The following is a 14,601-nucleotide window of genomic DNA, read 5'->3' on the forward strand; positions in this document are numbered from 1 at the left end:
ATCAAAGCTGAGAGAGCATCTCTCTGGGCCAGCAGAAATGTATGACTTTAGGCTCTGCCACCAGCTATAAAGGGCTCCGAAGAAATCTCATAACCCATATAATCCTAACCCTCACTGTTCTACAACAAAGGAGCATGGATCATGCACTACAAGTTTCCACACTTCTTGTCTACTTTTTGATTGTGAGAAGGAAATCATGGGAACGAACAGCAGTTTTCTCGTAGAATTCAGAGGACAGAAACTGCAGACACCTGGAAGCACAAGCTATTCCTTGGGCTTCGAGAAAGACTGGAATAGGCTCTGAATTATTCATTTATATGAAGAGCTGGGAGTAATGGTGCAAATTATCCAAAGAATCAGAGAAAATTAAGTCTTCCTATGGGCAGGGAAGCTCTAGGGCTGCCCCAAAAGTGTTTCGGAAATGCTTTAGCCCCAGAGGTAATTTGTTCACAACTAAATTGCTTGATGAAAACATTGCTTGATGAAAACCCTGCTTCCTTACATATTAGGGTTCCAAAGATTTATTGGGGAAAAAATAAAATAAAAAGCATAAAAGCCACCAACTTAAGATATATTTTGACTATGGCATATACTTTCAAAAATTCAGACTTTTATTATTTCTTTCTTTATTTTTCTGGCACTGGGGATTGAACCTAGGGGCACTTTACCACTGAACTTACATGCCCAGCCCTTCTTAATTTTTTGTCTCAACAGGATCTTGCTAAATTGCTGTGACTGGTCTTGAACTTGCAATATTCCTGAGACCTCCAAAGTCTTGATTTTTTTTTTTTTAACACTATTAGGTTCACAACAAATCTCAGCAGAAAGCACAAAGATTTCCATATACCTACTGCCCCACAAATGAACAGTCTCCCCCATTACTAACATTCCCCACCGTTTGTTACCAATGATAAACTTACATTGGCACGTTATCACCTGAAATCCACCAAATCCATCTTAGGGTTTGCTCCGATATACATTCTGTGAATTCTGACAAATGCATAATAACATGTATCCATCATTACGGCATCCCATGGAGTAGTTTTACTGCCCTAAGAATCCTGTACCCAGCCTATTCCTCTCTTCCCATCCCACCCCTGGCAACCACTGATCTTTCTACTGTCTCCATGGATTTTGCCTTTCCCAGACGACCATATAGTTAGAATCATATAAGTAGTTGTTTCAGACTGGTTTCTTTCAGGCATTTACTTTCTAAAATAAAGCAACATGGGTTCTTAATTGTGTGTGTGTATGTGTTTCTGAGAAGGATAATAAGTTTACATTCTCTCAGTCCACAGACAGCTGGATCATATAGGAACACAGTACGAGTTCTGCTGAGTGACAGGAGAAGCCAACTAGGGATTTAAAACGATAATCCCCAAAGTGGAAAATTAGCTGTGGAGAATCAGGGGTTGATAAACAGTCCTCTTTCCCATACCTTCTCTTCCCCGCTCTACTCTTCTATCCTAACCTCCCACCCCAACACACCAAAATTTTCTCCTGCCTTTTAGAGGTCTGGGGAACTTTGTCCCACCCAAGAGGGTCTATCTGCATTAGTGACAAAGCAAAAATGCTGGACCGGCTGGTACTCTGATAGGCACTTTGGGGTGGGGGTAGTAATAACTTCCACAAAAATACAGGACTGTCATTTAGAAGCTCACACTTAGTAGTGAGAGCTCTGTAAACAAGTAATTTTTCAGAGAAGTTGCAAAAATAGAAACAAATAAAGTGGAGGAAATGTTAGAATGTGGTCCTTTTGAAAGGACTCAAGCCCTGCCCTCAGAACATTTGGTTTAATTGGTCTGGGTTGAGTACCTTGTTGGATAGTTTTCAAAGCGCTCCCCAGGTGACTCGAATGTTAGCCAGGACTGAGAAACACCCCAGACACAGAATCAGGGACTCCCAGGGTGAGGCCCAGCAACCAGTGTTTTAACGAGACCCCAGGTCAAGCTGTTGCACAGTGGTGCTTGGAAATCATGGCTCTGCACTGCTAAGGAGCACAGGCACGGGACTGGAAGGTTCTGGAAGGTTTGCAGTTGGAGCACAAGGGTGGGAGTAAGGGGCTCTTCAACAGGCATCCTTCTTCCTTGTCATAGACTCAGGGCAGTGTAAAAGCTTTCTCAGAGCTTAGCCTGGGCCCTCACGGGTGGGAGTCTAGTCCGGGGCCACAGAGGCTCCTCAGATGCTTCAGTCACTGGGGCCTGGTGGTCACTGCTCTTTACCACCTGGAGCAGGCTGGAAAGTTGGGGCCTGCATCAGGCTACAGTGAATAGCCAGAAAGTTCTCTGACTGGAGAATTGTGGCTTCCTTCAACTTTTTCCCCAAGTTGGGCCCCCCACTTAGAGGCTGGCTTGGTTTTTTCTCTTTTAAAAAATTAAACCCCAGACAAGAACACTGTCCACCCCCAGACAAGATCTGCCTCCCTTTCTGTACACCCTACATCTTCTCATACTAAACAATCATGTCCCGCCCACAATAAAAGCAGCCCTTTGCCCAGAGCAACAAACCCTGAACCCCACTCCTCATGCCCTACTGTACCCCGCCATCTCTTCTAGCTGACATAAAATAGCGAGTCCAGCGGCCTCCCCACTTTGGGCCTCCACTCCCTGGCCAACAGGACAGGACCTCACAGTGCTGCCCCACGCTGCCACAGCACAGGGACCCCCCCATCCCTCGGGAGAGGAGGGATCCCCGTTCCTGCCGCTGCCCAGAGTCACTGCTCCGTGCGCCCGGGGTAGCTTCTCCGGGTCGCTGGCCGAGCCCCCACTGGCCCGTGGGGAGGGGCTGCGGCCACTCGGAGTCGCGGCGGGTCTGCAGGCTCCTCCCCTGGGGTGGCCGAGCAGGAAGCGGGAGGGCGGCGGGCGGGGGCGCGGCGCGGGGGCGCGCGGGGCGTGCGGGCGTGCGGGCGGGCGCGCGGGGCCCGGCGGCGGAGTATGCGCGGGTCTCGGCGGGCAGCCCCGGCTCACAGCCGCGGCCGGGGCGCGCGGCGCGGGGCGGAAAAGCCTGTTTACACAGACTGCACACCGCCTGGGGAATAATGCAGTAAAGGAAGTGAGCCGGCTCGGCCTGACTGCTCCAACTTCCTGCTCTCACACACACCAGAGGGGGAAAAAAAAAGAAAGAGGAGCGAGAGAAAGAAAAAAAAGGGGGAAAAATCAGGATCTCATTACAGGAGCAACAGACCGTCTGCAGACGCCTGTCAGCATGGAAAGTCGGGGGCTTTCGCCCGGGTCCTCCTAGAAATTCCCCCGGAGAAGGATCTTGAAAGCTCCCCCACATCTGGGTAGGTAACAGGGCTTCTGCCTGTTGCTGGGACACTTGCAAAGTTTCATTTGGGGTGTTTTTTCCACCCTTTTCTTTGACGTGGTGGGGGTGGGGCGGTGGGCGCCACGGAGTGGCTGCGGGCCAGGGTGGGTAGGTGGTGGGAGTGTGTCCGCGCGGGAGGGGGCGCAGCCGGGATGCTGCTGCGCCCGCGCCGCCGCCACTGCCACCGCGGGAGCTTGCGCGCCGGGCCAGGGGCTGCGGGGACCCTCCGTCGGTGTCTCCCAGCCCTGGGGCTGCGCTGCGAGCTCAGAGGAGTGGGCGCCGGGTGTGCAAGCTAGGGCACCGGCGCAGGCGGCGGGCGGAGTTGGGGACGGCGAGACTTCAGGTCCTTGAAATGAAGGAACCGTGACTGGAGGAGGCTGCGAGCCTGTAGGCTGGACCGTCGTTGACCTTCCAGCTGGAGCTGCGGTCGGGCTCCCCTCGGGGTGGGCAGAGGGCACCAGTGCTCGGATCCAGGGAGGGAGACTCGAGTGGAGAGGGAGGTGGAGGACATATGCAGCGAGGATGTGGGGCTGGGGGCTGCGTCCACTCTCGCTGGCCAGGTGACCCCCGCCCAGGTCACCGCCCCAGGCACACACCCCATCAATCGGACATTTAAAAGCCGGTGGAGTCTGCTGGGCCGGGTCTGGGAGATGGACCCGACAAGAGATGATCTGGGCGCTCCCAGCTCTTTAGCGTCGTACCGAATGCTGGCCTGTGATGTTACTGTAACTTTTCTTTTGGAGGGTGGATTAAAATTTGGAGGGTTAAAAAAGAAAAATAAAAGGTCTCGGTTTTGTTGTTTTCTGAACCCGACTGGGGACAAGCTGCAGTTAGGCTGCGGGTGGGGGTGGGAGCAAGAAATGCTATTTCAGAAACTGCAAAACTGCAAAAGGGGCTTTAAAAAAAAAAAAAAAAAAAAAAAAAAACGAGTGTCGGGAGAGTTTCTGGCTTGTCTGGAAACGGCAAGACTAATTGCCATGCGCTTCCGCTTTGAAACTGGCAGCAGACAGCATCTTGAAAATGACTCACTAGAGGAGCTCACAAAGAAACTGTGGTTTGCTCCTTCTCAGGTTTATGTATTTGTGCCTTTTACAGTTTCCTTTGTAGTGTTGGAGGGTCCCCCGCCCCTTCCCCGCCAGCCCCCTCCGGCCCTCGCGTCTTTGAAAGCCCCTGGCGGGTCTTTAACTCGCCCCCAGTCTCCCAGCCCAGGGTGGGGGCAGACAGGGGGAGGCCGAGTTGTTTTTGGAGTTGGCTAGGGAGAGGGTTAAAGGGATTCTGCTGCTGCAGGGGGAAAAAGTTCCCTGAATTTTCCACTGGCTGCTGCAGGAAGAGAGAGCCCCTTTAGTCATTGCTAAGTAATGTCTGCACACACACCAACTAATCTCATTAGGAGTTTCCGCTGCTCGACACAGGACGGGTTTTGTGCAGCCACTGTGAGCCTGGGGAGCCCAGCGCTGGAGACAGAGACAAGTTACTGCCTTATTTACTTAGAGGTGCCTTTTCTGCCCCGTGAGCCTTTCAGGGCAGTGTCTGAAAAACTGTGAAGTCACTTTGGCCATTTTGGATCTTAGACTTACAGGTTTTTCTTGTGTGTGTGTGTGTGTGTGTGCGTGTGTGTGTGTGTGTGTGTGTTGTTGTTGTTGTTGTTGCCCAAGCAGCTCACACACACACACCCATCCTCTCCAATCTATGCTTGGTCTTTGTTGGGGGCTGAGGTGGGGGGAGTCTGAGAAACCCAGCATGTTCCGGGCATCTATTAATGAGCTTAAATGGATTTCTGAGCCTTATTGCCCAACAAAATACCCTCTGATCTCTCTCTTTTTCTCTCTGTCTCTGTGGCACACATTTATTTGGAAAAGGTCAGTATGAGTTTGAATTTATGAGGATTATAAAATTACAAATTGTGTTAGGAGGGCATGTGGGTCAGTTAAGGAAAGTGTCCATAAGTGTTCTTAGAGTTTCCAGTAAGGATCTTGCCTGCAAAACCCCTTGAGTATGAAAAGCAGTGGCCTTTCTGTGCCAAATATAGCACAGGCCTTCTGGCCTTTTTTCTTTTTTAAGCCTGTACATGTTGCCTAGAAATGGGTAGAGTTACTAAAAAGGGCAAAGAATTTTAAGGAACCCCATTGGAGCCATGGCACCCCTATATTGACAAGGACACATTGCCCTGTCTTGAGGATTTTTAAGGTGTTGGTGTTTCTGTTACCCAGCAAAGCCTGCCCTAAAAACAGCCCAGCCAGCCAGACCAGGCTGTGAGTCAGTGGCCATCAGTACAGGATGTCCCTCATACCATGCCTGGCACAGAGTAGGTGCTCCATAAATTGTTGTATTGCAGCTGTGAGTAGGGTGACAACATTTATCATAGGTGAAAAATATATAATATATTATCATAGATTAAAAAAAGTCTTTCAAGAGCTCACATCGTTCTGCAGGAGAGTGCCCTAAGGTCGGAGGTTGTGGATACTTCTCCTAGACCTCTCCTTTGAATAAAAAGGAGGCACTTAGATCTCCTCATTCCAGCAAATTGTTATTGGGGATGTGTAAGGTTCATTTATATCTGTGGTTCTCAACCAGGACTCATTTTGCCTCCCAGGAGACATTTTGGGTTGTCATAACCAGAGGGGGTGCTACTGGCATCTAGTGGGCAGAGGCCAGGGATGCTACCAGTCATCTAGCAATGCCCAGAAAAGCCCCTGCAAAGGATTTTCTCGCCCCAAATGTCAGTAATGCCCTGATTGAGAAACTCTTGTTTCCCTTAAAAAATAATGACGGTGATAAAAAACTCACATGCATTCATTCAACAACTAGGGCTTTTGAAAGTGGTCAGTTAGTTTTTCGGTTTTTTTTTTTTTTTTTCTGTTCATGAATTTCCTCTCAGGTGAAGTAGAATGACTTGCACATGGTGACATTGTGATTATGTACACATTGTGAGCTGAATCGGATCATTTCTGAGCCTCCATGAGCATAGCCTCTCCACACACTTGGTACCAGGCTTTTTAGAACAGTATCAGCCCAGATGGGCAGAGCAGCAGTTTTTTAGCCCAGTTTGAATTTCAAAGTTACCTAAACATTTATTTAAAACCTCTTTTTTCTTATATAAGAAATTAAATAATTCACAATTGCTAATATACAGTAAATGTAACTCTGAGATCATATATTACAATTTATATTTGTAATAACTTTTTGGAACTTGAATCTTTTCCTGAAATTGGTTTTATAGGACTTCCAGGCAGTGTAGATAAATTAAAATATTCCTGCTTAGCTGTCAGATATTGGATTTTCTGTGTTCTGTGCCACCCAATTACATTTATATCACTGATTCAGAAGACTGATAAAGTTGTAAAACGTGACCTATTGACAAACTCAAAATATTTAATGAACATTTATCTGAGGATGTGGCTTCCTGGAGTCGTCTTCTTTCTTGAGTGAGGTACTGGTTACTCATTGCTAGCTTTGTTTCCTTTCAGGCCTGGGGAATGACAGAGTCATCTCCGTGTTTCCTAGATCTGAGGTTCCTCATCACATCTTAAAAGAAATGGGCTCTCAGTCCATTTTGCTTTTGCCCTGGCGACTGACTCCTCACGCCCTCCTGAGGGTCTGCCTTTATACCTGCACCTGAGTGGCATGGGTGATCGCATGAGGGACTCCACTCTTGGCAGGTTTTCTTGTTTGTTTTAGGCAAAAGGTTTTCAAGTCTCAGATATTCATAACTCCTCTTTGCCTTTATAGATTGATTTATAGCATACTTGGGACAGCATGCTAGCCTAAAGGTATTTTCTAAAGGTTAGTTATTTTTTCCTGTTGTGAAAAATATTAGCACAAATTACCTTAGGAAAATATGGAAAACCACAACGAGAAAAAAAAAAAAATCTAACATAATCCCACTGTTAACATTTTGCTGTGTATTTTCCAGTCTTTAAAATGTGTGTGTATGTGTGTACACACAAACATGTGCCCACATAAAATTTTTTATTTGAAATCACACTGTACTTACTGTTTTGTAACTTATTTTCACTTAACATATCATGTAACACATTTCAGTAAGGAGTACTGAGACTGAAATTACCGCACATAAAGCTTGTATTTATTGATCTCATAAATGTGTTGACTCAGTGATGAATTTACATAATTTCTACATGGTCTTGTCCAGTGTCTTTGTCCTCTGTGGCTCCAGTAATGTCCTAAGAATGCTGTCCTCTTGAAAGACTGAGTTCCTGTGTGCTGTGAAATTTGGGATTTTGATGAGTTTCTCTATGATTTAAGAGTGAGTCATGATTTGCAGGAGAATATCAAGATGTAGTAACAGGAAGTACAGGGCACTACACATTAAAATAGAATGTTAAGTGAGGAAAGAAGAAAAACGAGGTTAGACCAAAGTGCACCTTGAAACTACCTAGTTATGAAGGGGCGGAGGCTGCATTTTGTACATTAGACACCTCTTTTTCATTACTGTTTGGTTTTATATCAGTAGAATTTCCAAACTTTGAAATTGTTTTAAATTGATTTTTAGCTCAAGGTTACTCTTGCCCCTGGCCAGTTCAAATTGAGGTTATTTAGCTTTGTGATCAAACCATGGTAGAGAGTCTGTGAAAACTGTTTTTGCCATGTATAACGCACCCTGTTAAATTGAATTCTCTCTGTGTGTATGTTTAACCTCTGTTTAACGAATCCTAAAGGGCTTCAAATAGAGCATTCCATTTTTGAAGTAACTACTCTTTGCAGAAATGTGAATCTCCATGATTCGCACTCACAACTGGCTTCCATTATACATGTCAGCAGTTTTCAAATAAACTTTGAACTGGTCATTTTAATAAGTTGTGATAAGTTGTGATTTGGTTTGAATTGCCACTAGAAATGGACTCTTTGACTACTTTATTGATGTCTATCAATTTACATTTCCTGGAAAGTAATTACTAAATCATTCTAAGGATTATTTTACAATTTGACTGAGAGATTTATTTATATATATTTAAAGAAATGAAGATGATAGTTCTCTTAGTGTATTCTAATTTGGACTGAGATGTCCAGCCTAAAAAGAAGATCAAAATTTCCTAGTATCATACGTTTCTCTGCCCCCTCTGGAACTTGGGATGAACCTAGGAAGAGGAACCCCTCTTCCTCTGAGCTGCATCCCCAACCCTTTTTATTTGAGGCAGGTTCTTACTGAGTGGTTCCTGCTGACCTGTAACTTGCAATCCTCCTGCCTCAGCCTCCTGAGTTAATGGGATAATAGGTGTGTATCACCATGCCTGGCCATCATAGTATTTTAAAAACTCTTATATCTAAGAACAGTTCCTAATTATCCAAGCAGAATGCGGAAGTGATGAGGTTTAAAACACACATATCTGATATCTTTTCTAAAGCCTGATGAGATTAGGGCTTCAAGCAACAGAATAAAAAAAAAAAAAAAAAAAAAAAGACTCGACAGCTTTCATCCTTTTTATTAAAAAATTTAGGCATAATTACATATATTAGAATAACAGATCTTAAGTGTTATTGTATGTATCCATATGTCCCTAAGCTATTTTTAAATATATTCCTTGTCTACTTTTTATTCCATTATGGTAATTTCATGATTCCACCAAGTATATTCTTAAACCCCAGAACACCTTCTTAAACACCAGAAACCTTTAATCTGTGTGGTTCAAAATAAATCACCAGGCTAGGCATGGTGGTGCATGCCTGTAATCCGAGCAGCTCAGGAGGCAGAGGCAGAAGGATCACAAGTTCAAAGTCAGCCTCAGCAACTTAGTGAGGCCCCCAAGCAACTTAGACCCTATCTCTACATAAAATATTTAAAAGGGCTGGGGATGGGGCTCAGTGGTTAAGTGCCCCTAGGTTTAATCCCCAGTACCAAAAATTTAAAAATTAAAAAAAATTAAAAATCACCAGAATGTGTGGATTTCTTCATCATACAGTGAAATGAAAAACCTCTTCCACATCTTAACATCCAGGATACATTTAACCAAAAGTCATCTGTATGCTGTAAATAACAACAGATTCCCTTAAAACTAACTGGGTGGAGAAGGTGTCATTTAATCTTCCCAGGCCTCTGTTTCCTGGGCTAGATGGGGATGTATTGAAGTGGAGGCTCTCAAGTCAGAAGTCTGTTTGTATAACACTTTTTTGGAGCAAAACTTGACTTCTACAAATTGTGAAAGTGTGAAGTGAATCCCCAAACAACCGACTTGGAAACACACAGGAGTTTGAACACACTGTGATTTCACAGTGGGAAAGAAGCTCCCCTGGCAGTGTCCCCTTGGATTCCCTGTTGGCCCTTTATTGAATAGGGAAGACCCCAAGGACCACCTGCTGTCCTTGCTTGTGACAGGCAGCACTATTCCTAGTGACCCTTGGCACCGTCATTCTTGAGACAGCAGTGACTGCCTCTGGGTTGGGTGCTGAGTGGGCCCAGGTAGGGTTTGGATCACCAGATGGAGTTCCGGCTCCTTCCCACTGGTGGTCTTTGAGGATGCTCTCCCTCTGCCACCCAGTGTCTTGAGGGCTCCCACATTCCCTCTCACCCCTTCTTCTTAGGAGCTGGAGCACTGGCCCTGTCCCTCCCCTCCCGAAATTCCTTCAGTGGCTTTAGTGTAGCTTGAAGACCTGAACGCTTACCCGGAGCTGCAGGCTGTGACTTGGGCCAGCCACCCTGGCCTGTCCTCAATTCCTCAAACGCTCACTGTGCCCCCCTGGCCTCTGGGCCTTCCTACGTGCCCTCCTCTCTCCTGAGAATCCCTCCCTTCACCACGTCTAGCCAATGAGTAGTCACCCCTTAGCTCCCTCTCAGCTCAGCCATCACTTTGTGGGGGAGGCCTCTGCTGTCCCCCCCCACCCCCGTCCACAACTCCCTCCCTCGTCCCCTCCTGGCCTTCAGAGCCCTTGCCACAGGACAGTTTTAGATACATATTTCTGGAGACAGGGCTGTGATCCCTCTTTCTTCATTAACTGTTCTCTCTCCAACCCTCACGAACCAAGTGCGTGTGGTGGCACGGTGGCCCTGTTTTCTGAGGTCACTGTCCAAACCCTGAACCCGTTCACTTCATATAGCAGGGGATCCCTGGATACCTACTGATGAGTCCCACACCTGGGTGCCGGTCAGGCTGTGTGACCCTCCGGCCTGTGTCCATTTTGGTCCTCCTGTCCATCCCAGCACTTTGTGCCATAGCTGGCCCTCAGTGGAGGGGACGCTTGTCTGGGCAGTCACCCTCCTTTTGCCGTCGGACATGGTAAGGCACTTTGTTTCTCTGCGTGACTCTAATGCTTCCCTAGACAGTGAACTTCCTGGATTAACAACAGGCAAATCTCTTGGTGAACCATAGACAGTCCCGAAGACCTTCTGTGCTTCTTCCATCATGTTGAAGAATGGGAGATGTCGGGCCATTGGGTTAGTTTGTTGATATCTAAGGGGACACAGTTCTGTGGTTGGAGCCAGGGTTGTGGTGCCAAGAAGGGCTGGTGAGCAGCAAGTAATTCACAGGACGGCACAGCCTGGAAGAATCTCAGTGGGAAGTTCTGTCCGTGTCACTGAATCATTCTGAAGTAACCCTTACTCCTTCACAGAAGGCTTCAGTGAGGCAAGTTCTCCTCCTGAGTTTGGATGATCAGGTTTGAGTTCCAGAATATTCATAGTTCTTTTCTTCACTTATGAAAAAAAAATGTGTAGCTTTTGTCCTTCACTGTTTGAGGTTAATGATGTTTCTGATTCAGTTTTAAAATAAAGTCTCTGCTTGTGTGATGATGGGAAGATCAAGGACTAATACCCCAATTGGTTTTGGTGGAAGAGTGCTAGTTCTGCTGATTAATTTCACCAGGGTTTTGCCAAGGAGTGGTCACACCTCAATTAACCGGAATGTATTGGGCAGCAGATTTCTCCCCCTACACAGAACTAGAAGAAAGTGACCAACACAGCAGAAACAGCAAGATAAGCCCAGGGATTCACTCCAAGGCTCCTGGCTGAGTCAGGGATTCTGCATCATCCTCAGAGTGATAAAACCGGGCCCAGAACCATGGAACCCTGTTAAGAGTACCCTAAGCAAGAAAAGGGGGTGTTGATTTGAGGATCGTTTCCTAACACTAGGAAAGTACATCCAAAAGCTGGAGAGTGTGAAAAAGTGAAAGACATTGGCGTGGAAGGAGTGTGTGTGTGCACATGGGGGGCCTGTGTTTGCCTGAGGATAAAGGCTGCAGAAGGGTCTGAATATGGACAGCATGTGGCCTTGGTCTCTGCTGCTGCTCTGTGCAGAGCCACTCTGCCCATGTAGATCTGAGCCCTAGTTCAGAGGTGGGTGCCTATGAGTGTTTACTGAGCTTCTCCACCCGGAAGGATCATTGTTTCATTGTGAGAAGTCAGGCGAGAACCTGGATTTACTATATAATTTTCAGGAAAGGAGAAAGTTTAGATTCCTGATAATTTCAACAAGTCCTATTATGAACATACAAAGAAGAGACTTAAAGCCATTTGGCACTATTCCGAAGACTATGAGTTGCCCTGCCTTGGTTTTCTTGTGTGATCTTGAACTTGAAATCCCCTGGAATCCAGAATTCATGAGCATTAGTAGGAAAGTGATTTCTCCCAGTATCCCTGCCTCTTTTCCAAGCCAAGACCCAGATACCCATCATTTAGACCAGAAGGCATTGGATGGCATCTTTTTCTATTTAAAAACACCTTAGAAGAGTGCCTCTAAACCTCTGCTCCAAGGCAGAGGTGTGTTCGCATCTGTGCTGGATGCCTGGTCTGTGCACAGCTGGATGGACTGCATCTTTAATGGTGAAGGTAAAAAACAGACGCCAGCCTCTTAACATACTTGCTAAGTTCACTTAATTAGTTGACTTACTGTTAATCCTTAGCTCTGCAGTTTTGATAGGTGGGTAAATGGAAAAATGTTAAAAATTTCTTAAAATAAAGATGATATTTGAGGATATCACGAATCAAACAAAATGACTCAAGTGTACGGTGGTTCTCAAAAGCTCTCAATGAAGGCCATTGCCTTGCTTTGATTTAAATCAGAGCTGAACCGCAAGAGCAGTATCCTTTGGCCTTTGCCACTTCCTGTGTTGTTTTTAACCTAAATATTAAGACCTAGTAATTTGTCTTGAAGAAAGTAGAAACTTTAAGACCTTGGTGTAGAATATCATACATGCACTTCATGATTTGAATACTTTACCTAATATTTGCTTTAACAAGCTGGAGAGGAAGTCCTCTAAATCAAAATATCTGGTTGTTATTTTGTGAATGTAGTCATGCTGAATAATTAGGAAAGAGGGAAGAAAGTTGTATGTGGCATTTCAAAAAGGGCCTGGCCAAGTCAGTAGATGGCAGATTCCTGTGTAAGGGCAGTGAGGTCGCTAGGGCCCGGGCCTGATGTTCCACACTCATGCGTTCTTCTCTCAGCTGTTTTGTGTGACTGCATTCATCTCACATGTGTGAAGGAACCACTGGCAACCACTTGGAAATAGTTTTAACATTCTTTCCTTCACTTATTCCATGCATCTTGGTGATTCATGAAAAAGGAGATTTTAAGTAAGAAGCACTGGAGAAGATAGTTTAGTTTTGAAATCATTCACTGTGTATTTTTGCAGCAGATTTCTTAGAAATAACAGCATCTACCAGAACACCAAGAAATTTTAAACGTGTTCCACTCACTGTGATTTGTCTACAAGTCAGGCGTGGTTTCAAATAGACATTCAGTGAAACACGAGAGGTCTTTTGCCTGCTCTCTTATCTTAACCATTGTATTTTCACTTCATGTGCAAAAGGACTTAATGAGAAGTTACTTAGATTTAGAAGGAAGAGCCCTCTGCATTTGGCACCAGAGCTGTCATCTGTAGCTAGACCTCATATTGATGTATGAAAATGTGAGGAGCATCTGCATCTGGGGAGAGCAGCACTAACGAGGGCAGTTGCCACCTTGTGACTTCAGATGCAGCAGAGATCCCCACACGTGTCTTCCACATGAGCAGGTGATGATACATTGAAGACTGCAGACTCTGTTTTTTTATAGATCTCTCCCAAAGTGAATATATTATCATACCAGATTTATGGATACATGTTCGTGCCTAGAATTTGCATTACCTAAATCACACAAGTTTTGCTGTGAGAACACCAAAGAAAAGGCACAGACTTCTATGGCACAGAAGTGACCACAGCCTTGGGCTCAAAAGAGCCCAGTTCCTGGCATAGGTAACCACCTCTGCCACAGGTTCTTTGTGCCTCTCAAAAATCTCTAAATGTGATGTCACTGGTGGCCCCTTGTTCACAAATACCAGTAGTCATAATTTTTCTGAGAATACTATATGTAGCAGTATCCAAAGACCAGTAAATATCCGTATTAACCAGCGAAATCTTGACATTATCAGGAACCAGGATCATGTTTTGGCAAATGTCTAGTTTCAGAAAAAGAAACATTTATAATTCTAATAGCCCTTTGTAAATTATCGGCATTGAAATACACCATATTATGAATTTTTAACCCTGATCAGACACCTCTATACCATGTTAAGATCAACTAATGGACATCCTTTTCTCTATCTCTGTACCATTTTAAAAAATAAATTTAAAATGGGTTCAGGAAATTTACTCCAGGAAGAGGGAAAGATGTAAATTTTCCAGGAGGGTTGATTTCCTAGTGATTTGGCCATCCAGAAATGATTGAAGAAGTGAAACTATTATTTTAAGTTCTATGGAGAAGCAAGAAAGTTCCAGGTTTCTCTGGGAGGAATGTGTCTTTTCTCCCTTGCCAGGACTTTCTGTGAAGCAAAGCTGGAAGGAGAAGGTCAGGGGTTCCTATTGCTCCATCCATTCCCCTAGAAATTGTAGCCTAATGTGTCATGTAGGCATTTGGTGAAGAGAGATGTGTTTTGGTGGTGACAGTAAATGAAGAGGAGGCAAACAGCCAACCTGTGGGTTGACCCACAGTGGCCTTGGAAGGACAGGGGCAGAAGTGATTCTCATACTGGAGGGAAGCTTGGGGGCAACTGGAGGTCTGGGCCATGGGGATGGAGTTGGGGGAGTTCTGTAATTCTCCCTCCTGGGGTAGTCTACAGTCACTGTGCAGATGTTGGAGGTGGCCCAGACCAGGTGCAGCTGGACCAGGGGAAGAGGAAGGCGCACAGATGTTTGGGTACCTCTGCCAGGAAACCCTCGCCTATTGCTGCAGCAGGACTCGGGTGCTGAGCACAGCTGTGCAGACTTCCCGGTCCCCAGGGTCCCTCGGGGATCCTGAGAGGAAGGGATGGTGTCACAGCTCACACCTGACCCCACCTGGGACTTCCTCCCCCCAGGGTGGCACCATC

The 14,601-nt window shown here is 45.8% G+C and overlaps 1 protein-coding gene across 1 annotated transcript in view; it reads left to right on the forward strand.

Moving 5' to 3' along the window:
• Nucleotides 1-2,884: 2,884 nt before the first annotated feature.
• The window catches only part of ELK3 (ETS transcription factor ELK3), a 61,432-nt gene continuing 49,715 nt past the window's right edge, over nt 2,885-14,601 (forward strand). Inside the window, exon 1 of the mRNA XM_079142876.1 lies at nt 2,885-3,283. The gene's annotated coding sequence lies outside the window, so the exon portion shown is untranslated. The remainder of the gene's footprint in view (nt 3,284-14,601) is intronic.

This window comes from Sciurus vulgaris (genome assembly GCF_902686455.1).
Source record: "Sciurus vulgaris genome assembly, chromosome: 5".
NCBI classification, from domain to species: domain Eukaryota; kingdom Metazoa; phylum Chordata; class Mammalia; order Rodentia; family Sciuridae; genus Sciurus; species Sciurus vulgaris.